Source organism: Haemaphysalis longicornis, unplaced genomic scaffold, assembly GCF_048455015.1.
Source record: "Haemaphysalis longicornis isolate Haplotype H1 unplaced genomic scaffold, Haemaphysalis longicornis Haplotype H1 scaffold_1, whole genome shotgun sequence".
NCBI classification, from domain to species: Eukaryota; Metazoa; Arthropoda; class Arachnida; order Ixodida; family Ixodidae; genus Haemaphysalis; species Haemaphysalis longicornis.
In genome coordinates, this window is record NW_027526203.1 from 416,552,030 (window position 1) to 416,579,202 (window position 27,173).

General features: G+C 49.6%; 1 protein-coding gene and 1 non-coding gene across 2 annotated transcripts in view; one reads left to right on the forward strand and one right to left on the reverse strand.

The window, feature by feature from the left end:
* The window catches only part of Ac76e (adenylate cyclase type 2 Ac76E), a 597,242-nt gene that overhangs the window by 462,388 nt on the left and 107,681 nt on the right, over positions 1–27,173 (forward strand). The gene's annotated exons all lie outside the window — the stretch shown is intronic.
* Positions 2,327–2,398, reverse strand: Trnap-agg (transfer RNA proline (anticodon AGG)). Its single transcript has one exon. It is a non-coding gene; the product is annotated as a tRNA-Pro (tRNA).

The following is a 27,173-nucleotide window of genomic DNA, read 5'->3' on the forward strand; positions in this document are numbered from 1 at the left end:
ACCAGCCGGTTTTTCTCACACCACTATCTAATTTCCTCAAAAAACAACTTCCTTTCGACGGCTTTGGTGGGGCCGTACACGCAAATAACACGCCATTCATTTGATAACAAGGCCAAATCGCACACAACAAACCGCCCCGAATCAGACGCAGTGACGTTATTCAGAGTGGTCCCTGTATTAAAAGCGCGCAACCCCCCGAGAACCCGACTGCGTGAGAAACAGAGACGTCATAGCGCGACAGGAATGGCCGCACTATACGGTCCGTCTGATCCACTCTCTCGACCTTGGTTTTTTGCAAGGCGACAATATCCAGATCCTTGTCTAAAAGAAGGTGGTACAACTGACTTTGACGTCTCCGATCCGCAAGCCCCCTGACATTAAGCGTGGCTATGCGTATAGGCTTGCTTAAATAAACCATTCCAAGAAAGCGACGGCGATTACCGTGTAACACTTACGTCCGTACATTCGCAATAAAAAGCACTCCGCAGACACTAAAGAACTCACACGCATTCCAAAACGCAACTACAACAACAAAAAAAGAAAATAAAACACTCATGCATACACTCATACATATATACATTTAACTGCAAACACTCTAAGCGCTTTATGGGCACCACTAAACACGGTGCTCTATTTGCCCCTCCCCCCTTCCCCACCCTAAAAAAGACACCGAAAGACACTTTACAGGCAACAAAGCCACCGAAGACGCTCCAAAAGTACTCCCTGGACCCAACTACGCAGTTCAGTTTAGTTCGCTCGCGCTTCGGTAGAGCAGGGCAACACCAGACAGATTAAAAAGTTGCCGAATATCTTTCGAAGCATCGTGCTGACTAGGTGGGCGTAGCCGGGGGCTTTGTGCGGTTTGGGGGGACGTTGTGCTTCGGTTTGAAGCTCGAACGTCTCACTATAACCGCCTAAGTAGGCGGCTCCTCGCTTACGAGGAGTCCGTCGCCTTGTCCTGTGTCGTTACCCTTGCGCTGCCGCTTTGCGGCGGTACCACTGAGGTCCATTTGCGCGACGTTTGCGCGACGTCCGCTACGGTAGACGACGTCGCCGTCGTCCCCTGGCTTGCCGCTCCGGGGCAGCCAGCCTCCTTCGGCGCGGCGAGTTGGGGATGCGTCTTCGGCTGACCGGGCGGCTCCTTTTCAGGACCGCGCTGGCCAGCCTAGGCCTCGACCCGTTCCGCAGGCGTCTGCTCCTTTGCCGCCCCGCCGGTAACTCCTGCTGCGGTCTCCTCCGCGTCTGCCTCATCCATGAGGTTTTCGCTGAGGTCCTCGTCCTTCGAAGGCCTGGCGAAGCTGGCGTAAGTCAAGTGTAGGACTTGACGCAGGCTGCCGCTTCGTGCCCGTAGCGACGGCACGACGAACAACGTGGCACCTTACGCTCCCGGCGAACGTGGCCCTTCGTGTTGCAGCGCAAACACTGCGGGGCCCTCCCGGTGACGACGGCGAGGGCCTCGTCGCCCGCCACGCCTAGCTCGTGCGGCAGGTCATCGAGAGTCACTCCCGCCTTCGGTTTCAGAGTCACCGACCGCAGCGTCGAACATTTATCTTGAATTCCGTCAACGCGCCAACGCTCTCTGCGCACCTCACCGACACGCCCGTAAGGCGCCAGCGCAGCGCGCACTGCCTCGTCCGGCACGTTGTGCAGAAGCCAATGTAGCTTCAGGCGCGCTTCCTGGTTGCTCGGGTCGATAACAAGGCAGCGTGTGTCTTTTACCTTGATGTCGTTTGCTTCCAAAATTTTCTTCACTCCTTCCGCTGACTTGAACGTCACCCCCAGACGTGACTCATCTGATACGCCCCCAATGCCAAAACATCTGGGAGCAGCGCCAGACGAGCCAACGTGTCGCGAAAATCCTCGGCACGGTAGGGGCGGCACGCATGTCCGCATGCAGAAACACCGTGTTTAGCGCCGACTGTCCTGTAGGAAACTGGGGCAAAAGTACTTGGTAGTCCTGGGAATCTTGGGCAAAATTCCTGTTACCGCGGGCCGAAAGGCCCCCTGAAGCCGCTCCTTGGGCGGAGCTCGACATTTTGCGACCGCACGCTAACGCAACCGGAAGCAGAATCCCTAAGCGATAATCATACCCCTAGACCAACGAGCCAGGACGAAAGGGTGGCGTGGCTGCCGATATTTTTTGCAAGAAATTAAACAAAAGCGAGAAAAAAAATAAGCAAGCTCGCCCGGGATTTGAACCCGGGACCTCTCGCACCCTAAGCGAGAATCATACCCCTAGACCAACGACCCAGGACGGAAGGGCGGCGTGGCTGTCCATATTTTTTGCGAGAAATTAAACGAAAACGATAAAAAAAATAAAATAAGCGGGCTCGTCCGGGACTTGAACCCGGGACCTCTCCCACCCTAAGCGAGAATCATACCCCTAGACCAACGAGCCAGGACGAAGGGGTGGCGTGGCTGCCGATATTTTTTGCGAGAAAGGAAACGAAAACGAGAAAAAAAAAATAAGTGCACTCGTCGGGGACTTGAACCGGGACCTGTCGCCCCCTTAGCGAGGACCACACCCCTAAACCAATGAGCCAGGACGGAAGGGCGGCGTGGCTGCCCATATTTTTTGCGAGAAAGGAAACAAAAACGAGAAAAAAGAATAAGTGGGCTCGTCGGGGATTGGAACCCGGGACCTCTCGCACCCTAAGCGAGGGTCATACCCCTAGACCAACGAGCAAGGACGGGAGGGCGGCGTGGCTGCGCATATTTTTTTGTGAGAAATGAAACGAAAACGAGAAAAAAAATAAGTGGGCACGTCCGGGATTTGAACCCGGGACCTAATCAATCTCAGACCCATTCCCCTAACCTCTTGTCTGGGCACGTTACTTGAACACGTCATCCTGCCCCGTCTCGAAGCCTGAATGGATGATCAGGGTCTGTTCCCTCGCACCATGCTGGGCTTTCGTCCTAAACTCTCTGCCCAGGACGTTATGCTGCATCTTCAGCATCAAATTTTGGATAATCCCCTTATCTCCTGGCAAGACACTAAAGTCATCATGGGCATCGATTTGACCAAGGCATTTGATAATGTCACTCATCAAAGCATACTGACCGGGCTTAACCAACTTCTCGTGGGACCCCGCACCTACCAGTACATTGCCAACTTTTTAACTGGTCGCACAGCATCCCTCTCGGTCCAAGGCCTTGAATCGGATGCCATGCTCTTAGGCAGTAAAGGCATGCCTCAGGGGTCAGTCATTTCCCCTTTTCTGTTCAAGGTGGCTATGCTGCAGCTCCCTCCCCTTTTGGAACGCATCCCGGGTCTGCACCACAGCGTCTACGCGGATGACATCACCATTTGGACAGCGGGGGGCAGCGATGGTGACATTCAAGAACGCCTTCAACAAGCTGCCAACATCATCGCCACTTACGCCCACGAACGGGGACTCAGCTGCTCACCACAAAAGTCCGAGCTCTTCTTCTATCACTCGGAGCGTCGCCATCGTGATGCCTGTGCCCCTGATATTCAGGTTTTCCAAAATTTGATAAGCCCCAAGGGCGACTACTTCGCAAAGCAGTCCCAGTTGCGCCAGCGTATCGCGAAAATCTTCGACGTGATACGGGCGGGCACGTAGATCGCCATGCAAAACAAAATTACACCATCTCCCCGAAGGGAACTATGTGGTGATGCAAAGCATGGCGGTTCCGTATAGGTTCCACACCGGAGCAGAACCGGCGCACGTGGTGTCTCGGAGCAGACTGAACGCCGCGCAGCGCGCGCACCTGCTTTTATACAGCTGGAGGATAGGAGAATGGAGGAGAGACGCGCATGCGCAGTGGGGATGTGGACGGTGCAACAACAAGGGAGGAGCCCCGACCATTAGATGGCTCCTGGAGCGACAGTGTCTTCATTAAGAGTCATCACGACTGGGAGACAGCTCTGCGCAGCAACGACCCGGAGATCCAACTCCGGCTGGTCCGCCTGGCTCTGGACGCGCCGGCACCGGGGGCCCACCATCACGAGGGCACCGGGGTGTCGGGGCGTGCGGGATCGGGGGGACTTGGCCGTTTTCACACGGGTCGCTGAGGTGAGGGAGCTTGGCTACATAGGCACCGGCTGAGGCCCACCGCTGAGACTCCAACGCCTTGGCTGCTGGGCCTCCCGCAAGGCGCTCAACAGAATAAAAGTTTCTCTCTCTCTCTCGCCGGTGCCTTCCTGAGCCGGCACGAGACGAGCCGAGCGGCGAGGAGAGCGGCGTTATCACAGCTGGCGTGGAGAGGGGGACGGGGAGGAGAGGTGGTGTGGAGAGGAGGAGAGGTGCGGACGCCGGACGCCGACGAACGACGGAGGGTCGACTAATACCCTAGTTACACGGGCGCAGTTAACCACGGTTAAGCGAACCGCGGTTAGACAAAACCGTAGTTTGCTGCGTTACACGACAGACGAAACTGTGGCAGGATGCATGTGGCAGCGCATCAGCGGAGGTGAAAAAAACAAAACAAAAATCACCTGGCGTTCGTAGGGGACGAACGTTTTCAGATAGCGGGCGCCCCAAAGCTGCCCCCAAGAGGCGCTTGCATTCTTGGCGTCGCTCTCGCAATCAGCGCGACTGCCCGTCAGCAGCGGCTGACGGGCAGTCGCGATCGCGACGAGCAGTCGCAATTGACCACCCGATCAACTACGACAACAGCCGTGCTAAAGTTGTAAATTCCGCGCGTCGTCCGCCAAAAAAATGGATAAAGCAGGCAATCATGAAGCGTTTTCAGCACTCGGAGACGGCGCGCACATCGGCCGGGCCTGCAAACTGCAAACACGCCGGCGCACCTGCCCGCACGGAACTGCAAGCGGCTCGAACCGGCCCAGACCACGGCAGCAACAGCTTATCGCCGCTCTTTTAAATCGATCTGATCGCTGAAAAGAACTTACACATGCCAGTAAGTGGATGTTAGTGCAGGTGAAAAATTGTGCTATGGATTGTAATTCGCAGTTGCAGAGATAGCGTCGGTGAAATATCCACCGCGATGCTAAGCCTAAAGTTCCCGACACCGAGCAGTCCTGAGCAAACCAAGCTGGTTGCGAGCTGTTGGGGAAGCCCGGGCCCTCTCCTTGCCACGCGCGAGTGCGTTGCGTTTGGGTCTGAAGCGACTGCTTTAACGGTATTTCCTTTTGTCTACACTGCTTCTTTTTTTGTTTTTTATCGTGAAGTTAAAAGTGTGGTAATTTATTTTTGTTACGCTCACAACCAAGTGGCCGCGGTCACCACACTTGGAATTTCGCGTGTAACAGCCAAAACAGCAGTTTGTGATAACCGCGGTTAAAGTTTAATAACCACGGTTAAACTTCAATGCAGTTACTTCCGCCGTGTAACTAGGGTATAGGAGATGCTTTGCATCTAAAACGGTGTTCAACAAACTTTGTCCGGTGGGCAGCGTGGGCAGCAAAACCTGATATTCGTTGTCGCGCTCAATAAACCTGTTACCGCGGGCCGGCTGGCCCGCTGAAACCGCTCTAGAAGAGCCCGTCATCTCACGTCCGCTCCCTACGGAGGCCGGAAGTGGACCCCCAGACCAACGAGCCAGGACGAAGGGGCGGCGTGGCTGCCCATATTTTTTGCGAGAAATGAAACGAAAACGAGAAAAAAAAATAAGTGGGCTCGTCCGGGATTTTTTTATTTTTTATTTTTTTTTTTTTGAACCGGGGACCTCTCGCACTCTAAGCGAGAATCATACCCCTAGACCAAGGAGCCTTTTTTATTGTCGTTAATGCATGAAAATTTTGCAAAAAGTCAGACAAGACTATTAACACACAATATAAAGACTAACAGACAGCAAAGGTAAGCACGTCAGCCTCACTAAGACCGGCACCATTTCAGGCAAGCAAACGCACGCATCCAAAAGAGGCAGCCACTCCGGTGGATCACTCTGCGCCGTATAAACGCTCCTCACCAACGCCGCCTGTTCCCAAAAAAATGCACTTGGTTTGCCGAGGAGGTTCCGCATGCCGATCAGTCATGCGGCGTTTCCACAAGCTAATTAATTCTAATAGAACAAAAACGTCATATGGCACCCGATAAACATCTTCAAATGGCAAGAAGCGAATGGTGTACGGGGTGATGTCAATGTCCTGTTTTTAGTGTCCGTTGCAAAACATCCCAGAAAAACACCGCGTCACGGCACAGCACAAAACAATGGTGAATAGTCTCGGGTTGATTGCACAAGCGGCCATTGTCTAACCAAGGGATCGACATCCCTTTTTCGCGCAGCCATGATTCCGGGCGCGCAGCATTTCCTTTGGATTCGTAACGCGGGCGTTGGCTTTAGACTTGCGCGTGCTAACACCTGGGGCATGCGATCTGGTTTGAAAGCCTGCGGCCGAAACGATCCGCGCCTTCCAGTCATGGAAGACTTTCAAGAGGGAAGTTCGGAAATAAATGTTAGGTGCACCAGCCGGGTCCCAGACGAAAAGAGAGGGACCGTCAGCTCCACTGTTTCGCCAGCCTTGCACCACTGGTGCAGTCTGCGCCAATATTTTATTGGCATCATTGCGATGCAAATATTCAAACGAGAACAAATATTTTGTCACAACCATACTAAATGACGTACCTTTTATTTTACAATGATACAAATCGTCTTCGGAAAGTAGCAAACCATTACCTATTATTTAAAATACGGTTTTTAGCAAGACTGGGGGAATTGGTGCAATGTAGTTGCACGGGTATGGTTTTGAGCTATGGCGGACGAGTGACGTTTCATTTATTTTCCAGCTACGTCTCGTATTTGCACTTATTCAATTCTCACGAAGCTGAATCCTCTAAACTATCTAATATAGAGGGAAAGAATTGAAAGATGCGGACGGCGCAGGACATTTCGCAATGCGAATTTGAGAACACATTTTTTAACTTCATGAAGCAGCAAAAATGACGCCTTCGTATACTGACCTAGTTATTATTCATCATTTTTATTTCTGGGATGACCAGTGGGATCACATTGTATGTTCCAGTGATAAAGTGAAATTGTTTTTTACATAGGACATCAAGCAAACCTTTTTTAAAAGAACAGGCCGGCTTAATGGCAGTATTCCCCGTCGTGCTCGTGTCTGCCCCGGAGGGTGTCCGCAGATGATGAAAAGGCAGTTCCAGTGCAAAATTGCAAGGCAGACGCCATCATTCTGCGTTTTGATACGAGGTGCACATTGTATCGGATATTATACAACGCTTTGGCGGCTGCGCCTTTTCTCGTGTTTTATTCGCTTGTTTGTTTTCGGGGTGAAACATGCTGTCCGCAGGTTGTTTGCAGTGCTTCGTTGCTTAATTTCACTCACTCTGGAGGCTCGCTCTGGAGGCCCGCCACAGGAAGAATGCTACACGGTTGTTGTGTTTTTTTTTTTTTTGCGTGTGGTTGTTGCCGATAGCACTTTTGTATTGCGGAAGTTTGCTAATCAGCATAAAAACTATATATACATATAAACTCCGGATTCCCGAAGAAACCGGATGAGTGGGCCGTGATGCGGAGCCTATGTCCATGAGGCCGATAGCACTTACTTTTACGATTTTCATGTTGAAGAAGTATGCACGAACTCCAAACCAGACAACTGTTACCGTGCCGTGTTCCCAAGCGGGATGTTACCATGCCGGGAGGAGGAGGAGGAAAAAAACTTTATTCGAACGCAACATTAAGCGTCGAGAATGTTCCGGGCCAGGTTCACCGACGCCAACTGGTCCGTGAGCTGGTCTGAGGCTAACCAAGTCCGCCACGTTGAAGGAGGAGGGTGGGGAAAATGTGGCGATTGAATTGCAATGGGGCAGGAGAAAATGCAGTGTTCTAAATTAGCGTAGGGTTCGGGGCAATTGGGACATGCTGATGAGTGTCGGATACGGTAGAGGAAGGAACGAGCAGGTGTGAGGATGGTATTTAACTGTATGCGTCGAAGAATGCGTAGTTGCGTGGTGGTTAGAGATTTGTGTGGAACAGGAAGCGTACGAAGCGTTTCTCTGATGTTCTTGTAGTGAAGCTTTATTTCTTGTTTGTAGTGGAGAGTCGTGTCCCACGTCGGTGGATAAGGCCAGGGAATCCCAGGCGCCCGGTGCAAAAGTTCGCGGGCGAGGCTATGCACAACCTCATTGCCTGGGATTCCAGCGTGACCAGGAATCCACCTCAGTGTGACAGTGTGGGGACGTAGCTTTGTTAAGGCTTTGCGTAGATGATACTGCAGTTCTTCAGGAATCCTACCCATGTGAATGGCGCGAATAGCTTGCACTGAATCAGTGTATATGGTATATCCTGAGGGGTTAGGGGGCGCTAAGGAGAGGTCCTGAATACTGGTGATTATTGGGAGGGTCTCTAGAGTCGCTGTAAGTGGGGGATTAGTGAAAGGACCAATGGTGTGGGTCACGACTTCATGGCCACTTGCGATGGAATAGGCGGCTGCTCCGACATGCGTCCGTGATGCATCCGTGTAGACGATCGTAGAATCAATAGGATGGACACGATTGACAACGCGAGCACATCGTCTCCTTGGATAAGTATTAGCTGCAACGTTTTTTGGGATGGGAGCTATCCTGAGGTTATCTGGGAGCAGTGCAGGAGGAGTGATGATAGGTAGGTCAATAGGTTTGAGAGCAACTTGGTGAAGGATCCAGTGTCGTTGTTTTGTACTAGAAAGACGCGCCATTTGCCCGTCTTTATGTTGTTGTATAAGATCTCCCAGCGGCAAGAACAGCCCCGTAGAGTATAGGCGCTGAGTGGACGTATTAACGGGAACGTTGAACGCTGTCTTATACAGTGTATAAAGTGCAACCTCAATCTGGTGTCTTTGGTGACAAGTCAGAGAAATATATGGAATTGTATACAGAATTTTACTTAGGGCTAAGGCATGTACTAGCTGCCTAACTTGGCCCTCGTGTAGCCCCGCGTGCTTGTTGACAATGCGGCGCACTCGATGGGTAAGCTGATGGCAAACTTTAATTGTTGTAGCCACGTTGGCCTGATTAGATGACTCATTGATATGCAGTCCAAGAATTCGGCAGTATATTACGCGAGGGATGGTGTGACCTACCATTGTGAGTGTGATCAAGTGGTTGTGTTGGCGCTGATAGCAAGTTTTCACAATGAGCAGCAATTCGGACTTCTCAGGCGCGGGAGATAGGCCTACTGTGTCGAGATACCTAGTGACTGCATCGATACCTTGCTGCAAATTGTCCTGCACTGACCCAGGAGACCCAGATGTGCACCAAGGAGTAAGGTCGTCTACGTAGAATGTATGTTCGAGGTTCGAGATCAATGCTAAAATACGAAACAGGGGCGCCATTCCGAGGTTAAAAACGGTGGGTGAGAGAATAGCACCCTGTGGAGTACTACGCGTGATGGGAAAAGGATCGGAGACTGAGTCAGGGAGACGGAACTTGGCCGTACAGTCGCGCAGAAATGCAGCGATATAACCATACATCTTCGGCCCACAGCCGGTAGAGGCAAGTATATTTAAGTATATTTAGGAGAGAATCACGGGCAAGGTTATCGAAGGTTTTGCGGGCATCCAGGGTCACTATGGCCTGTATCTGGGAAGGAGGAGGAGGGTCAAAGACGTGAGCTAGGAGGAAAAAGAGGTCTTGGGTAGACACACCCTTGCGGAAACCAATTTGTTGAGGAGGAAAGAAATCGGTGGACTCAAAATAGGCCTCAAGTCGATTGAGAACCATCATTTCCATGGTCTTTCCCAGGCAAGAAGTTAGAGAGGTTGGGCGGAGATTTTCAAGGGCAGATTTTTGCCTGGCTTAGGTAGTAGGGTTATAAGGGATTGCTTCCAAGATGACGGGAGGGTGCCTTCTTCCCAGTGGGAGTTTATAATGTCCAGAAAATGTTCCTTGTCCTTGTCGGTGAGGATCAGATTACGTATACACTTATACGAAACCATGCCGGGATGTTTTATAACATACTGAAGGGACAGCCGAGGGGGCGTGCTTGATGACAGCAAATATAGCACCCTGCGTTGGATGCTTTGTAAAGCGCTCTAATAAAGTTTCTTTCTGAGAACGATAGACATGACGGTCCAAATCTTATGCTAAATATATGAAGGATGGTGAATACTGCTATGCTTTGCCCCGTGATGTTTCTTTTGTGTTCAAGAAAAAAAGTCACATCTGTTCACGAATACCTATTTTTTTAAACGTGTTGATTTTTTTTCGCTGCAGTGCTTAGAACTGGGTTCAGAAACCAAGCTTTTAGTGAGACTAAAACAAGGTATCAATCCTCATAGAACTTCTCTCCCGGCTCTAGGACGTAAACAAACCAAGACCGCAGCATCACTTATTTTGCAAGTACTAAACGTGATGCGAGAAGATAATATTTGTCAGGAACGGGACAGTACTGTTCCAAGTCACGAAAGTACCATTAGCTCGCGGGTTGCTAGGGGGCCCTAATTCATTTGGCAAAGGCGCCCTGCGCTATCAGACGGGCTATTTACGCTGTGCACTTGCATATTATAACCCGGATTGCATTGGTTGCCGTTGAAGCTCACCTGTGCGCCAGTGATGTTTGTTCACAGAGAACACCCCCCAAGCAAAGTAGCCCAGAAATGACGACGAGACTAAACAAATTGCCATCCTTTCCGAATGAAAGTTGAGAGAAGCGTGAAAGCTAAAAGTGCGTTCAACCTTCACAAAAACTGCGTCCAATCGTTCGTCAAACCTTCGAAGACACAAACCAGAAACAAAGAACGAACCCATAGACGATTTCTCGCGCACTAATTAAACGCATCTACAAACGATCTAAATGTATAGCGATACATGGTTTATAAGATAAAGGTATACCATTGTACTCCTCCTTCATGATCGATGCGTGTATTATCTTATCTAGAACGGTTCCTTTTTTTTATTTTCAAGTAAAATTTTCGACGCACTGAAAGCCCTGTTTCACGCCCGGGCCGTGTGTCCATAGATCTTATTAGAGCTTTTCGGTCGACCAACCGATCTATGCGGAAGCGCATCAGTGTTTTTTGAGAACACCATCGGTCTCACTAAGGAAGCTTTCGCTTTAAAACTCAAGTCGAACGGGCAGACATCACGGAACGAACAACGGGAGAAAGATAATGGGGATGGTAACGAGGGGACACCAATCGCACCACTGGAGACCTACGGGAGTGTTTTAAGGATGTAATTACTAAACTAGGAAAGTGTATGCAAGCTAAAATCATATATGTATAGGCTCAGAAGGGCGATTTGCCAAGCTTTTCAGTCACAGAAACAGGTAGAAGACAACTACGTAATTGGAAAAGTATAATGACCATGGGGATGAGAGGACACAGTGGCATCACGGAACATCCTTGTGGGGTCGTTGCCGCATCTGTAAGAAATAATTCCGAAGCGTCTACCTCATGGGCAGTTGGTAAGCGTGGTCACCCACAGAAGTATGCCGCATAAGGTGCCAGGTACAGAAGATTCTACGCTGCGACAAAAAGGCAGTCACTGGCTGCACTAAAAGCACCACTAGCCGATCCCACCGCAACCGTTTCGACGTGATTATAGATGTCATACATATATCCCTACATTTACAAATACATTGTAGCAAGAGAAAATAACGTTATCACGGCAGAACTATTTGACGTCAATACTTTAAATAAAACGTCATGCTTGGCAAATCCCCCATGTAAGCATTCTTAAGTGTCCCTGATAATTTGTTTTTGAACAGTGCATATAGTGATCATCCGGTGCTGCAAGCTGCCAAAATACTGAGATTTGGGGGGCCAGTGCGTCAGTGTTCCTTTGGTGTCCCTTTAGCAGAAAAAAATGGATTATTGGTCGGCTCGTGGTTGATGCAATTTTATAGGTTGGCCATTCTTTGAACAACACCGTAATAGAGTTTTTGACCCTTTTTAATTTGATCCGTGATTACGGCGACCGTGTCATTGTTTGCATGCGGTGTCTCGAAATAAACTTCAGCTGTTAATAACGTTTTATGCCGCCGTCCTTCCGGTGTTGTAGTCGTCGGAAGTTTGGTCTTACAGAAAAGTCAAGAGAGAGAGAAGAGAGAGAGCGAGAGAAGGCTCTTTATTGGAAAAGCAGAGAGATTTGCCGGCATTTACAGACGCCTACATGCTTCTCTGCTGTGGGTTGGGGATGGGGGAAGAAAAGGCCCAAGGAAGAGCTGGGCAGAAAAGAAAAAGAAAAAAAAAACTGTCGTGGACTTGGCGCGTTAGCGGACGTGCGTGCATATTTTTGTTCCTAGCTTGGGCCACATAATTTAGAATTTTGAAATTAGACCAATTTCATCCAAATAAGAGAATAAACTCCGTAGAGCTCGGCGCTGCTTTGACGGATGAATCCATGGTCCTAAAATAATTCTGAGAGTAATTGCTCCCTGTTCTAGACGTTCCATGCTTTCAAGGAAGTGGGATCTCGGTTCCATGTAGGCCGCACATTCTAATAAAATGTGTTCAATTGTTTCGACACAAGCACAATTGTCGCAGTGCGGATTTGGCATCGCTCCAAGGCGAAATAGGTAGCTATTTGTGTAGGCATAGTTATGCATCGTTCCGACCTATTGCCTTGCTCAGCTGTATCGGAAAGCTAATGGAAAAGATGATGCCTACAAGGATGACATGGTTTCTCGAGAGCAGGAAGGCTTATCCCCAGGAAATGAATGGTTTTCGTCAGAACAGATCAGCGATAGGCAATATCATTGCTCTAGTGTCCTCACTCGAAGAATCACTTAGTTTTGGATGCACGCCAACCGCAATTTTCCTGGACATAAAGGCCGCGTTTCATTCAGTCCTACACACAGCCATTCTTGCCGTTCTTGAAGATCATGGCTTTGGGGGCAAGTTATACGCATGGATAGCGGACTACCTTGATGATCGACACCTTTTCATGACCACTCCGGAAGGCTCAACTTCGCAATACGCCGTGGAAAAAGGTGTACCACAAGGTGCCGTACTAAGGCCGTTACTGTTCAACCTGACCCTCATTTCACTCAAAAGAATCCTTCCACGTGGAGTTAAGATCACGCTGTACGCAGATGATATATGTGTGTGGTGTGCTTCTCGTTCCCGACGATGTACACAGCAGCGATTACAGAGAGCCCTGTACAACATTCCTAACTACCTCGCAGCCCGCGGCCTTCAACCTTCTCCAGATAAGAGCGTGGCCATGGCCTTCACACGAAAAAATATGAATCGCTATCCATTGATACTGGGCGGGCGCATTCTTTCGTATGCACGAGTTAAAAATTTTCTAGGAGTTTTAATAGACCGCAACTTGACCTGGTCACCCGAAGTCAAACGGATACGGAGCCGCATTTCTTCGACCGCTCAGATCTTTAAATGTCTTGCGGGTCCACGATGGGGCAGTGATTGCCATTCAATGGTTATGCTGCACAAGAGCTATATGAATGGAGTGCTGCGTTACAGCCTCCCTATCCTACATAAAATATCTGAGACAAGCAAGAAAAGCCTTGAGGCAGCCAGAAACAACAACCTACGCACCTGTCTTGGACTTCCGAAGGGGTCTTCGAGCGTTGGAACCGTGGCAGAGGCACGTTGTTTGCCTTTTGAAATTATTAGACAACAGGAGACCCTTCGAGTGCACTTGAGGCATCGTCTACACGCAAGACATCATTTCCTAAGTCGTATCCCCTCCAATTGCAGCAGCTCCGGATTCGCCCAGACCATTCAGAGCATACCACTATCTGTTCCAACCCAGCCCTCACCAATAATTCCGCCGCATTTCCCTCCGTGGAACCTTGTTCCCCTACAAATTGAATGTGGTATCCCAGGAATTGGCCCCAGGAAGACTATGCCTCAGTCAGAAATCCTCCACATCGTTTTAGACTACATGTATAGAGCGCATTCAGCAAGAACATTCATATTCCCCGATGGTTCATCAACCATGCAAAGCTATTCTTCAGGTATATACATACCACAAACTGGTGAAATGCTTTAATTTCGTCTGGAGCGACAAACATCTTCGACAGCGGCTGAGCTCTACGCTTTGAAGGAGGCAATCATTTACATCCTGCGCCATGAGCCGCACCAATGGAGTATTTTCACGGACTCCAAGGCAGCTCTGCAAATTCTGCGTAGGAGAAATAGATTTTCCCTCCACCAAATCGCAGCCTGTGATATATCTTACCTTCACCATCTTGCCTGGTCGGCTGGACACAACATTAAAATGCAGTGGATACCTGGACACAGAGGCATCAAAGGTAACCAAAAAGCCGACGAAGCGGCCCGTAAGGGCCTTCTTTACCGAAAATACCGCAAGGTATATTTCAAGAAAACAGAAGCTTCTGCCATGGCTCACCACTTTGCGGTGACTGAATGAAACCGTCTATGGAGCAACTTACAAAATGCTCGATGCTTTTTGCACACTATTGACCCAGAATTAAAGTCGCGACTCCCGACACAGCTTCCTCGTGACCTGGAAACGTTGCACCATCGTCTACAGAAACGTCAATTTTGTCTGCTATCAATTTGTTTCTAGCGCCGCAGCTTGGTGAACACTCCCGTACGTTCCTGTAGATCATCTCCACCACAGTGCGTCTGGACGATCGAGGAATGCGATAAAGTGGGCACATTGGGCCAGTGACAATGCTGAACATATGATTTTAGTCGACACTGGGTCGCGCGCCCAGTGCAAAACTTTATCCAACGTCGCGCTTTGTTCCTTTGGTTTAACGTGAAAGTTTTACTTGGCTAGGTTGGCGAAAGTGCACACGTAGCTGGCGCCCAAAAAAGGCGTTCATAAAACCTGTTTCCGGAAAGCACGTGACTACTCCTACCGGAACTGACGATGGCGTCAGCATTTCCCGCAGCAATACGTGTCGTGCTTAAGTCATATTGGCTGCGACGCGTTGTATAGCGCGGGCATCAGAAGAAGAAAAAGCAAGATGCATTGTTGGATCTTTAAGAATGCGTGACCATCTCATCCCTTTCCTTCGCGAACATAGGCTTGGTCTCATACGCGCGCCTTGCTCCGGGTTCATAAGCCCGCAACATGGCGTTTTTCGCGTGACCCTTGTACAGCGTGCCAACCGTAGTTTTCGTTCTGACAACTTCGGTGGTGATGCTTGCTCGCCTAGTTGCAGCATTGGCTGCCTGTCGCTCCTTTTGTTGTTCATTAGTATCGGCATTTCGTCGCCGCCATTTTCATTTCATTCCTTTTTCTGGCTACTAGGCGCTGCTTTCGATTCGGACTCCATTTTACAACGCGTAAATTTTACAAGCGGTGACAGGAGCGTTGAAACGTGATGCGACGGGCGTTTAGGGGGGTGGGCCGAGCTTCGGCTTGAAATCTTTCTAATAGCTATAGCTGTAGGTCGAGTGCGTTGCGGACGCAGGGCCACCGCAGCCAAATCCGCAGCCAGCTCGGCTGACGTCACCCTCTCCGCACGCGCTCTGTCGTTGTATGTTTTTCTGCCGCTCTTGGTACGCGGATCAGTGACAAAAACTTTGCCAAAATGCCGGATCCAGCACTCGTGGACTAAAAAACAAGTGGCCACCAATGTATCAGCTGGAAAGATAGAGCTCTCTTCCCCGCAGTGTGAGTTAGACCAGCTTCTGTGGAGGCAGGGTTGCAGCCGCGTGGATAGTGATTCTGAATGAGTACTGCAGTAAGTGCGATGAAGAGGGTGTTGTAGGCTTAGAGTCAACATTGGCAGCAGATTTGTCGATGAACTAAGTTTCTCATGTCAAAAGGAAGTGCTTAGAGCTCCTGCATAATTTTTTGTTCACTCAAATCGTGTGCTGCGCCTCATTATTCGCCAGATTTGACGACTTGCTTAATCTCATTGACTGGGCGCTGTAGAGCACTTTGGTGAAGTCGACGTTTTGGAGGGAAGTGGTATAACTCACTGACGTTTCTCTCTGCTGGACGAAGGTGATCTCGACCGCGAGCTCTTAGAGTATTCCGGAACCCTGTTTGTCAGAGTAATGGATGCGCTTATCGCGGTGTTTTATTACGAAGCATTGTGTGCATTTCCTCGGATGACTGGTGTGCGCTCAAGTCCTCTGATAATGTGGCTAAACTGATACCATTCCGCGCGACTTTTTAAGCCGCTCCTGTGACGTTACTTCTGAATGGGTGGGCTCAACAGCACCATAACCGTTCTTCTTAAAACTCATGCCGGCGAAAGAATGGGGGCTTAATCCTTTGCATGTGGAATAATAAAACATGGGGCAAGCGTTGCAACAGATACTTTCGAAATACGTTAGCATAGTATTGCGGCTCTTGAAATCGGTCTTACTGAAATATAACACGCTAGCGAGTTCACAGCGCGAGTTCAGGTTGTGTAGCATTCGGCGGGTCTCTAGCAACGTAAATAAATTGTCGTTTACCACAGCTTGTTCCCTGGCTCTTGGTGCGCGCTAAGAATGGCTCCGTTCCAATTCGCGGAGAGCTTGGTAGACAGCCTACGAAGCGGCCTAATTAGACGTCTAAAGGAAGAAGAATTATAACGGCGCAGCGGTCACCAACGCAGACGACAACCTCGCAGCAGACATGTTGAGAAACGCAAGCAGCAGGTTTCGTCAGTAGTATCGCCGTTATTATTACAAACATTGCGTTATTTAAAAAATAAACAAAAGCATCTTCACCACTAGTGAATTATGCTAAATATTTCGATAAAACAACAAGTTAGTTTGTAACAACTTAATACTCAGAAAATGTGGTTGATTCCTCTCTCATAAATCGGTAAAACACGAAAGTGAAATGTGCAGCGAAATCTGCACCTGAGCATGATTTGCGGGTCGGCGGCTGTCTTGTGGGTGTGCTTCGCGAGCGACGTCCTGCTGGCGGGTCGCTTCGGCAAAGGTGTACTGGTGTCATTTCCGTGACGGATATGACGTCCGTGAAATCTTGTTGTATCCCGGCATAAAACATTGTCGTGTTGAAATATAAAACCCGGAAACGAACAACCCTAAGTATAACGTACTCTTTAGTATTGAAGGTTGCTTCCCCTCAAGAAGCCCCTATGTGCAGGGGTGCACCCTTTACAGGCCGCTCGCTTCGTTGTACCATGGCGTCATTTGCGTGACGGATATAACGTCTGTGACATCTTCGTGTATCCCGGAATAAAACACTTTCGTGTTAAAAGGTGGCGCTGGCATCACTTATTAGTTTAGACAAGAAGGTAGCCCGCATCGCTGCTGACTTTGATGCTGCCTCCTCGAACCAGTCTTCGTTGACTGCTTTGTTCGAATCGGAACGGGGTTTAACACGCTGGACTGTCCGCGAAGACGGTAACGACGTCGTTTAAAGGGGAAATTGGAACGCACCCACTGACACCCGCAATTTTTCCTCTCCCCCTTCTTGGGATGATCTATGTGCTCTTTAAGGGTATGTCGGAAGTCGCATCTTCACACGTGAGAAATGAAAGTATTTATTATACGCGCTTGATGACACGAGGCTGCAGTAAGCTGCTGTTCATTATTCGGAACGGCTTCGCGAATGTTAACCGCTCCATGCTAATTACAGGCCTGATGCCTTTCTTGTGATTTGGGTCTCCACTATTCCCAATTGAAATGTACCCTTCTACTTTTTATATTTTACTGACGCCTAAGAACTATATGAAGTTTGGCAGTTTCTACTTCACTGTTAACATTTTATTTATCTTTACCTCCCATTACTTCATACTTTGATCTAAGCCAAACATAGAGTATCCCCAACAGATCATGAGTTATTGTGTCTCATCTGTAGATATTAGGTGCTCCTTACGTGCAGGAAGGGAATTTTCTTTCCCATCTGGCTTTTACGGCGGTCCCAAAGAAGTACCAAGCTGTGCTCTTTCTCAAAATGAACAAATTGAGAACGAAACTTATCAGTGACAGAAAAAAGGAGGAAATTTAACAGATTTAATTAAGGGTTTCGAATTAAGTACGTTGCAGATATAATCTCCCAACTTTTGGCTCACATCATCAATACTATGTCAGAAACTGGTATATTCCCAGACAACCTCAAAATAGCAAGAGTGTGCGCGGTTCATGAAGGTGGAAGGGACAAGACGATAAATAATTTCAGACCAATCTCCGTGTGGCCAGTATTGTCTAAACTGTTTGAGCGTGTTATAAGTGTTCGACTGGCTGAGTTTGTGGACAAATACAAAGTTTTAAGTGATGCACAGTACGGTTTCCGGAAAAAACAAATCCACCGAACATGCACTATTGATGACAAAACACGAAATTCTTAGCAATATAGAGCAAAATTCGCTGCTTATCGCTCCTGTGCAATGTACTTTGGGTGTCAGGGCCCTAGCCAGGCAGCTTGTTGTCTTTAGCCCTCTCATTCTGGACAATATGTCTGAACGAAATTTTTAAATAAAAATAAATAAATAAATAAAATAAAAACTATACATACTTAGTATGTTTTTAGACCTGCGCAAAGCATTGGAAACAGTAAATCATGAAGTCCTACTACAAAAGTTACACGACTATGGAACACGTGGAGTTGCATTAGAACTTTTAAGAAACTATCTAATAGGTACCAGTATGTGTCAATACATACCGTAACATCAACTAAACGTAAGATAGAAAGCGGCGTTCCCCAAGGTTCAATACTTGGCCTATTGCTATTTAACTTATATGTTAATGACTTGTCGGCAATACCTAACTCCCCACTGTTAGTCATGTATGCCGATGATACTAATATGTTCTTCTCCTCAAAATCACTTCCTGACCTGGAAATAAACGTTAACAAATACATGGATATTCTGTCAAAGTGGCTGCATATGAATAAGCTTCAATTAAATGTCAGTAAAACTAAATATATAATATTTGCGCCAGTTAATAAATGAACAAATACTAATTTAACGATACTGTTCCGAAACTGTAAAATAGACCAAGTATAAACACAGAAATTCTTAGGTATTTGGTTTAGAAATGACCTATCCTGGAACACACACGTAGAAAAATTGTGCTCTGAGCTAAGTAAAACTGTTCGTTGCCTCTTTAAAATCTCATCTCTTATCCCCCTTTGGTTGAAAAAATTGCTGTACTATACCTTACTTTATTAGAATAAAGTAAGGTATAGTACAGCAATTTTTGCAATAACAGGCTATCATCAATTTTGCAATAACAGGCTACCATGCTGTTCTTTGGTATGAGGTACCACGACCACTCATAGTTACAATAGACTTATTATATTGCAAAAGAAGGAACTCAGAATTTTCAGAAATTACCACGGAAGAATTCAGAATTTAAGAACACATAATTTATTTTCCAAATACGGTTTGCTTAAAGCTAGTCAAATATATTATTACAAATTGCTACGGTACATCATAAATAATAACCTTTATAATCACTATCCGCCTCAGCCAGCGAGTAGGTACTGCCTGAGTGGTAGGCTTAGAAAAACACCACAGATCCGTACTAATCACGGTAAACAACATACTGATTTCCAGATAACATGGCTCTTAAATAAAATTGAGGAAAACTATGATTGTAGCAGACGGTTGTCTAACAAATTCATTAAAAAAATGATGCTAGAACTTTGTATTGGACTCTCTTAATCTGCCTGTTATTGCAATTTCTTTTTGTCTGTAAATTTATTATTATATTTATTATTTGTTTACTGCATGTATACAAGATGTACCTTTAACAATAAGTTGTGTGTTTGCAAGCTACAAACTATTTTTTGTTGTATTTAAGTATTCTACAGCTGTACGGGAGAGCCTGTGAATACATGTATTTTACCCCACTCCCCTCACCCTACTCACGTTGCGAGTATATTTTTGTGTGTATGAAATTGAATGTTATTGTTTTGATTGCTGTACTGCTGGATCGCCCCGTGAAGCAAGAGCCTCTGTCAGGCCGTAGCCTTTAGCTCTTGCTTCACTTTCTACAATTGAAAAGTGAATAAACTTGAAACTTGAATTACACGCTGTTGCTGTTCACACAGTGATTCCTTAAGCATATTGGTACCCAGCCCGTAACGGGGGCTGGGGGCAGCACCCAGGGTACGCTTACCAGGTGAACACGGGGTAGCGCTCGTTCCGGATTCTTCGTTTGTACTCGTTCGAAGTTTATCCTTCGCGTGCGACCGTTTTAATCATGCACCTCCAACACACGTACCAAGTTCTTACGAGTTCAGAACGTACCTGGAGGGGGCCAAGGGGGCCAATCGATCTGCAACCCATCTTGGATCGGCCATTGTGGTTACGAAGGCAGACAAATCCGTGTTTCTTGTTCCCGGCTGCAGAAGCTGTGTCTTTTATACAAATGCGAAATAAAAAAAAGTCCTAAGACACCTACGCCATCATTTATGTTCATTTGGATGCCTGAGACGCGTTTTTACCGCCCCGCGTTGTCGAAGGGCTTCGTCCTGTTGCCGCTTCAGACGACCTGCTTCGCCATCGATATCCGCCGTACGCTTTCGAATGGCTTCGATCAGTCTCCTATGCGTTACGCCGCTGCTTGCTCTTACCACCTAATATGAGAGAGTTGACGACCATGGTGAATTTCGCTACCTGCCTGATCGCTGGTTTGGCTGCGTTCTTTCGCGACCTCAATCGCCTACGCTGTAGTGAAGTGCACAGCCACATTTCACTACTGCCGATTTAAAGGGCGTGCTATGGAACACTTCCTGGACACGATGGTGAGGAGACGTTTCACGGCTTCCTACGCCGATGCCTACGCCGACGCCGGCTTTTTCGTACAATGAGTCATTTCATCCTTTCGCTTTAAAACAAGCTGACCATTAACGAGTCTATGCGGATCTACTGCACTGTCCAACATGTCTCCATGTTCCCGGAGATACTGCCCAAGATTGTATATAGAAAGCTATGAAGCTGGGAGTTAACTTTCATAGGTGAATCGGTCGCTGACGCCGATGATCGAAGAGATGGTCCGATGAAACGACGATTGCTGGCTCGTTGGCCGATGGCAGATAGCCGACGACGGTCTACTCCAAGCAAACTCAAAATGTACAATATTGTCACGAAGACAAGGACGAAGCAGTTGTCTTGAATGAGAAATACGTTTATTGGAGCGAACTTGTGCTCCCCTAACAACTCAAAAGAATACAGAGGCGGCGAAGCAGCGGTCAACAAAGTGACTTGCACAGGCGAGTGTCGTCGAATCGAATGCCCCGGCGTCTGCTCTGCAGGCTTTTTATCTTTCGGCGCGCGTGGTTCTGGAACCGTCGATTCGCATCGAGAACATTGTAGATGCAAGATGATTATTCCGGGATGTTCACGTTAGATCGGAATGCTCTCCCTATCAGAACAGATAACACATGCGGCACAGAAAGAAATAATGGAACACGCGCTTCCCTTGGCGCAGAGATAACACAGACCGGCGCAGCCGGGCGGTAAAAGCAAAACACAAATAAACAAACCCAATGTATGGTTCGCGGCATTACCCCCCCCCCCCCCTCTAAGGGTGCATCGACCCGATGCTAACATAAGCGACAGTCCAAAAATAGAAATAAAATTCGTTATCGACCGTAGAAAGGTTTTAAGCGAACCACGTGGACGACTTCGGGCCGCGTGCGTCGTCGTGATGTTCCGGAATCACCATCGGGGATCACCTCGTAGGTAAGTTGGCCGACACGTCGTAGAATCTGGTAGGGTCCGAAATACCGTCGCAGGAGCTTCTCACTGAGTCCGCGTCGTCGGATGGGAGTCCAAACCCACACACGATCCCCTGGTTGGTACTCGGCGTCTCGACGTCGGAGGTTGTAGCGGCCCGCATCCACCAGCTGCTGGTCCGTTATACGAACTCGAGCGAGCTGGCGGGCCTCCTCCGCACGTTGAAGATATCCGTGGACGTCGGCGTTGAGGTCGTCGTCTTCTACATGCGGAAGCATGGCGTCGAGCATCGTAGTCGGCCTTCTACCGTAGACAAGCTCGAACGGCGTCAGCTGCGTCGTCTCCTGGATAGACGTGTTGTACGCAAACGTGACATACGGGAGCACTTCGTCCCAAGTCTTATGTTCAACGTCAACGTACATTGACAGCATATCTACGATTGTCTTGTTCAGACGTTCTGTTAGTCCGTTCGTTTGGGGGTGGTACGCCGTCGTTCTTCGGTGATCCGTGTTGCTGTAGCGTAGTACTCCTTGCATCAGCTCCGCAGTAAATGCCGTTCCGCGGTCGGTGATTAGGACTTCCGGGGCTCCATGTCGCAGCACAACTTGGCTTATAAAGAACTTTGCCACTTCTTGTGCAGTCCCCCTCGGAAGAGCGGCGGTCTCTGCGTAGCGCGTCATGTAGTCTGTCGCTACGACAATCCACTTGTTCTGTGATCGTGACGTAGGGAACGGGCCTAAAAGGTCCATTCCAATCTGTTGAAATGGTCTCGAAGGGACGGCGATCGGTTGCAGAAGTCCGGCGGGTCTTGTCGGCGGCGTTTTTCGTCGCTGGCAGTCACGGCAGCTCCGGACGTAGTGGGTGACGTCAGAGGTAAGGCCGGGCCAGTAGTACCTCGCCTTGATTTTTCCAATAGTGCGGGCTGTGCCAAGATGTCCAGAAGACGGGTCGTCGTGGCACGCTTCCAAAATTTCGTCACGAAGGTCCGCGGGGATGACGAGAAGGTAATTCGCTCTTGTTCCGGGGCTGAAATTCTTCTTCACGAGGACGGAGTTTCTGAGGCTGAATGCTGGTAAGCTGCGTTTGAAGGTCCTAGGAACGGCAACGTTGCATCCCTCGAGGTACTCGATTATGACGCGTAAGTCGGGGTCGGCACGCTGCTGGGCGGCTAGGTCGCTCTCCGTCACGACCCCGAAGAACGCGCTGTCTTCATCAGCGTCTTGTGGTGGTGGGTCGACGGGGGCGCGGGACAGGCAGTCGGCGTCGGAGTGTTTCCTGCCGGATTTATAAACGACGGTAACGTCGAACTCCTGCAGGCGCAAGCTCCACCGCCCAAGACGGCCGGAGGGGTCCTTCAAATTGGCGAGCCAACACAGCGCATGGTGGTCTGTTACAACCTTGAATGGCCTTCCATACACGTATGGGCGAAATTTTGAAATCGCCCATATAATAGCCAGGCACTCTTTCTCAGAGGCAGAATAGTTTTTCTCCTCCTTCGACAGACCACGGCTGGCATAGGCGATTACCCTTTCGCAGCCGCTTTCCTTTTGGACAAGGACGGCACCCAAGCCTATATCACTGGCGTCCGTGTGCATTTCCGTTTCGGCATTTTCGTCGAAATGAGCGAGCACGGGCGGGCTTTGCAGGCGTTTTTGGAGCTCGCAGAATGCTTTTTCTTGGTCGTTTTCCCAGCTGAAAGGGGTGCTATCTTTCGTCAAGCGCGTGAGTGGCTCTGCAATGCGTGCGAAGTTTGCGACGAAGCGCCGGTAGTATGCGCACAGCCCGAGAAATCTTCGCACGCCCTTCTTGTCTTTCGGCCTTGGGAAGTTCGCAATGGCTGAAGTTTTTGCCGGGTCAGGTAGGACTCCCGCGGCGTTGACGACGTGGCCCAAGAACTTGAGTTCCCCGTATGCGAAACGGCACTTTTCAGGCTTCAGCGTCAACCCCGACGTACGAATGGCCTCGAGTACAGACTCCAACCTTTCAAGGTGTTCGTCGAAAGTCCGGGCGAATACCACTACGTCGTCGAGGTATACGAGGCAGGTGTGCCACTTAAGGCCAGCTAGCACAGTGTCCATGACTCTTTGAAACGTCGCTGGTGCTGTGCACAGCCCAAACGGCATCACCTTGAACTCGTATAGGCCGTCTGGGGTTATAAATGCAGTCTTCTCTCGGTCTCTCTCGTCCACTTCAATTTGCCAGTAGCCGGTCTTCAGGTCCATTGATGAGAAGTACTTCGCGTGGCAGAGGTGGTCGAGGGCGTCGTCGATTCGGGGGAGGGGGTACACGTCCTTTTTCGTGATTTTGTTCAGTCGCCGGTAGTCAACACAAAACCTTAATGTGCCGTCTTTTTTCTTTACGAGTACGACGGGCGCAGCCCAGGGGCTTTTCGATGGCTGTATAATGTCGTCGCTGAGCATGTCGTCGACTTGAGTCCGGATGGCTTCCCGTTCGTGTGAAGAGACGCGGTACGGTGACTGTCGGGTAGGTCGGGCTCCATCTTCGGTTATTATTCGGTGCTTCGCTAGAGGGGTCTGACGTAGTTTTGCGCTCGACGAAAAACATTCGCTATAGCGACGCAGCAAAGCCAATAATTTGTTCCGTTGTTCTTGCGGTAGCGCCGGATTCACGTCGAAGGGCTGCGGGAGCTTGAAGGTTTCTACGGGTGTGCGTTCAAAGTCGGCGACCGCGATCACGTCACTTGCTTCTTGCGCTTCTTCGAGGAATGCAATTGCCGCGCCCTTGTTTAAATGCTGGTACTCCTCGGTGAAATTAGTAACCAGAATGTGAGATTGGTGTTCCTTGAAGCGCGCAATGCCTCTTGCGACCGACACACCACGGTCGAGAAGCACCCTTTGATCAGTGTCTACGATAGCGTCTACGTCAGGAGCAGCATCTTCACAGTAGACTGCGACCATCAAGCTTGCGCGGGGTGGCAGGGTGACATGATCATCGGCAATCCTTACAGCAGCACGTCGTTCGGGGTTCGGTTCCGGCGTCATGGAGTGATTGGGGGAAAAAGTTATTGACTTGGTCTGCAGATCGATTATTGCACCGTTGTCCATCAAAAAGTCAATTCCAAGAATTACGTCGCGGGAGCAGTTAGGCAGAATGACGAACGCCGCAGGGTACGTTGTGCCGTCTATGGTGACGCGCGATGTGCACGTTCCACTTGGCGTCACGAGGTGGCCTCCTGCTGTGCGTATGTGCGGACCGTCCCATCTGGTCATAACTTTCTTCAGTTTAGACGCAAATGGTCCGCTCATTACCGAATAGTCAGCTCCCGTGTCTACGAGGGCGACGACGTCAAAGCCGTCGATGGACACCTTGACGTCAGATGCAGTCTTCCTCGAGTTCCGGGTTCGTCGGGGCGTCGTATCTCTGCTTGTACGTGTTGGCGGTCGGGCAGTGTGCATCGTCGTTGTCGTCGTCTTCTCAACGGACGTCTCGGTCAGGTCGGGTACGCGTCGCGCCGTGTAGCTGTCGTCGTGTTCAGGAGTCTCGTTAGGGCTAGGTCGGGTCGTCCGGATGAGGGCATGTCGTGAATGATGGTCTTCAGCGAGTCGCTGCGTCGTTGGAGGGTTTTTATTTTTCCGCCGTTGTGCAACTTTACCTCCCGAAGTTGCTGCTTTTAGTTTCCCCCGCGTGGGCTGGGGGACCTTCCAGGTGAGAAGTCAGCAATGCTGCGGCGGTTCGGTGACTGAGACGGGTAGGGCGACGGTGAACGGTTGAAGCGGGCTGGTCCTCGGTTGGTGTTGGAGAGGTATTCTTCGATCTCAGCAGGGCGCTGGCCGTATCGGGGGCGTGGGGCGTCGACGGAGAACCCTTGCAAACCGAGCCTCTTGTAGGGACAGCGACGGTAGATGTGGTCGGCCTCTCCGCAGTGGTAGCACAGCGGGCGATTATCGGGCGTTCGCCACACGTCGGTCTTCCTTGGCGTCTGGTATTGGTCTACAGGACGTCGGGCGGGCGGCGTTGGACGGCGGTATGGCTCGGCCTCTTGACGACGGGTTGGAGCAGGGCGGGGTTGACGAACAGCCGAGGAGTAGGTCATGGCTTGTGGTTCGCGGGGTGCTTCCGACGGCGTAGAAGTTCCCAGTGCGTTTTGGACTTCTTCTCGGATTACGTCGGTCAGGGAAGCCACTTGAGGTTGCGGCGTCGTTGGAAAAAGCTTCCGAAGCTCCTCCCTGACCACTGCTCGGATGGTCTCTCGCAATGTATCGGAGCTTCCATTTGCAGCACCGATGGTCTCCGAGAACAGCGCGTTGACAGGGCGGTCGTTCTGCCTCGTTCGAATTTCTAGCGTCTTCTCCATCGCGGCCGCCTCAGACGCGAATTCGGCCACTGTCTTCGGAGGGTTACGGACTAGACAAGCAAAAAGCTCTTGCTTCACTCCTCGCATTAGAAACCTGAGCTTCTTTTCCTCGGTCATTTCAGGGTCCGCACGACGAAAAAGTCGCTTCATCTCCTCAACGAAAATCACGACTCCTTCGTTGGGGTGCTGCGTTCGAGTTTCAAGCAAAAGCGCAGCTCGCTCTTTTCTCACCACCGTAGTGAAGGTCTTAAGAAACTCCCTCTTGAATTGAGTCCAGTCGGTCAAAGAGCTCTCATGGTTCTCGAACCAAGTTCGAGCAGCATCTTCTAAGTAAAAGAAGACATGCCGGAAAGTTTCTTCGTCGTCCCACCTGTTGAAGATGCGGACGCGCTCCAACTTCTCCAACCATTCTTCGGGGTCTTCAGCGGGGGCTCCCCGGAACGATGGCGGTTCTCGGGGCTGCTGCAGGATGATTGGCGACGTTGTTTCTTGCACCATGGTGTTGGTTGCAGCGTTCCTTCTCTTGGGCCCTTCTGGCAGAAGACCGAACTCGGGTAGCAATCCTTGCAGTCGGGGGCTTTCTCTGGTTGGACTGGCTTGGCGGCTTCGAGATGTCGTAGAGGCCATAAAGGCTTAGTACCCAGCACCTCCACCAGATGTCACGAAGACAAGGACGAAGCAGTTGTCTTGAATGAGAAATACGTTTATTGGAGCGAACTTGTGCTCCCCTAACAACTCAAAAGAATACAGAGGCGGCGAAGCAGCGGTCAACAAAGTGACTTGCACAGGCGAGTGTCGTCGAATCGAATGCCCCGGCGTCTGCTCTGCAGGCTTTTTATCTTTCGGCGCGCGTGGTTCTGGAACCGTCGATTCGCATCGAGAACATTGTAGATGCAAGAAGATTATTCCGGGATGTTCACGTTAGATCGGAATGCTCTCCCTATCAGAACAGATAACACATGCGGCACAGAAAGAAATAATGGAACACGCGCTTCCCTTGGCGCAGAGATAACACAGACCGGCGCAGCCGGGCGGTAAAAGCAAAACACAAATAAACAAACCCAATGTATGGTTCGCGGCAATATGTACACTTTATTTGCACTACGTATTTACAACTCATGGCTCGTGATCGCAAACAAGAGGTCGGGCAAGGCCCGCGTCGAGCGGGAGCTCGCCGCTCTCCACCTCTCCTCTCTCTGTTCTCCCCTGTTCCTCCAAAAACCTCAAACTCATTGGTTTTACCAACAAAACCCCGCCCACAAAAGGGACGTCACAACTTGAGAGTGAGGATGGCTCATTGATTAGCCCACACTAGGCCACTGATTGGACACTGTGACAAAGAAAGCTAGGTGGGTTCAAAATAGTCACTTGACCGACCTCTCACTCTCATACAGAAACC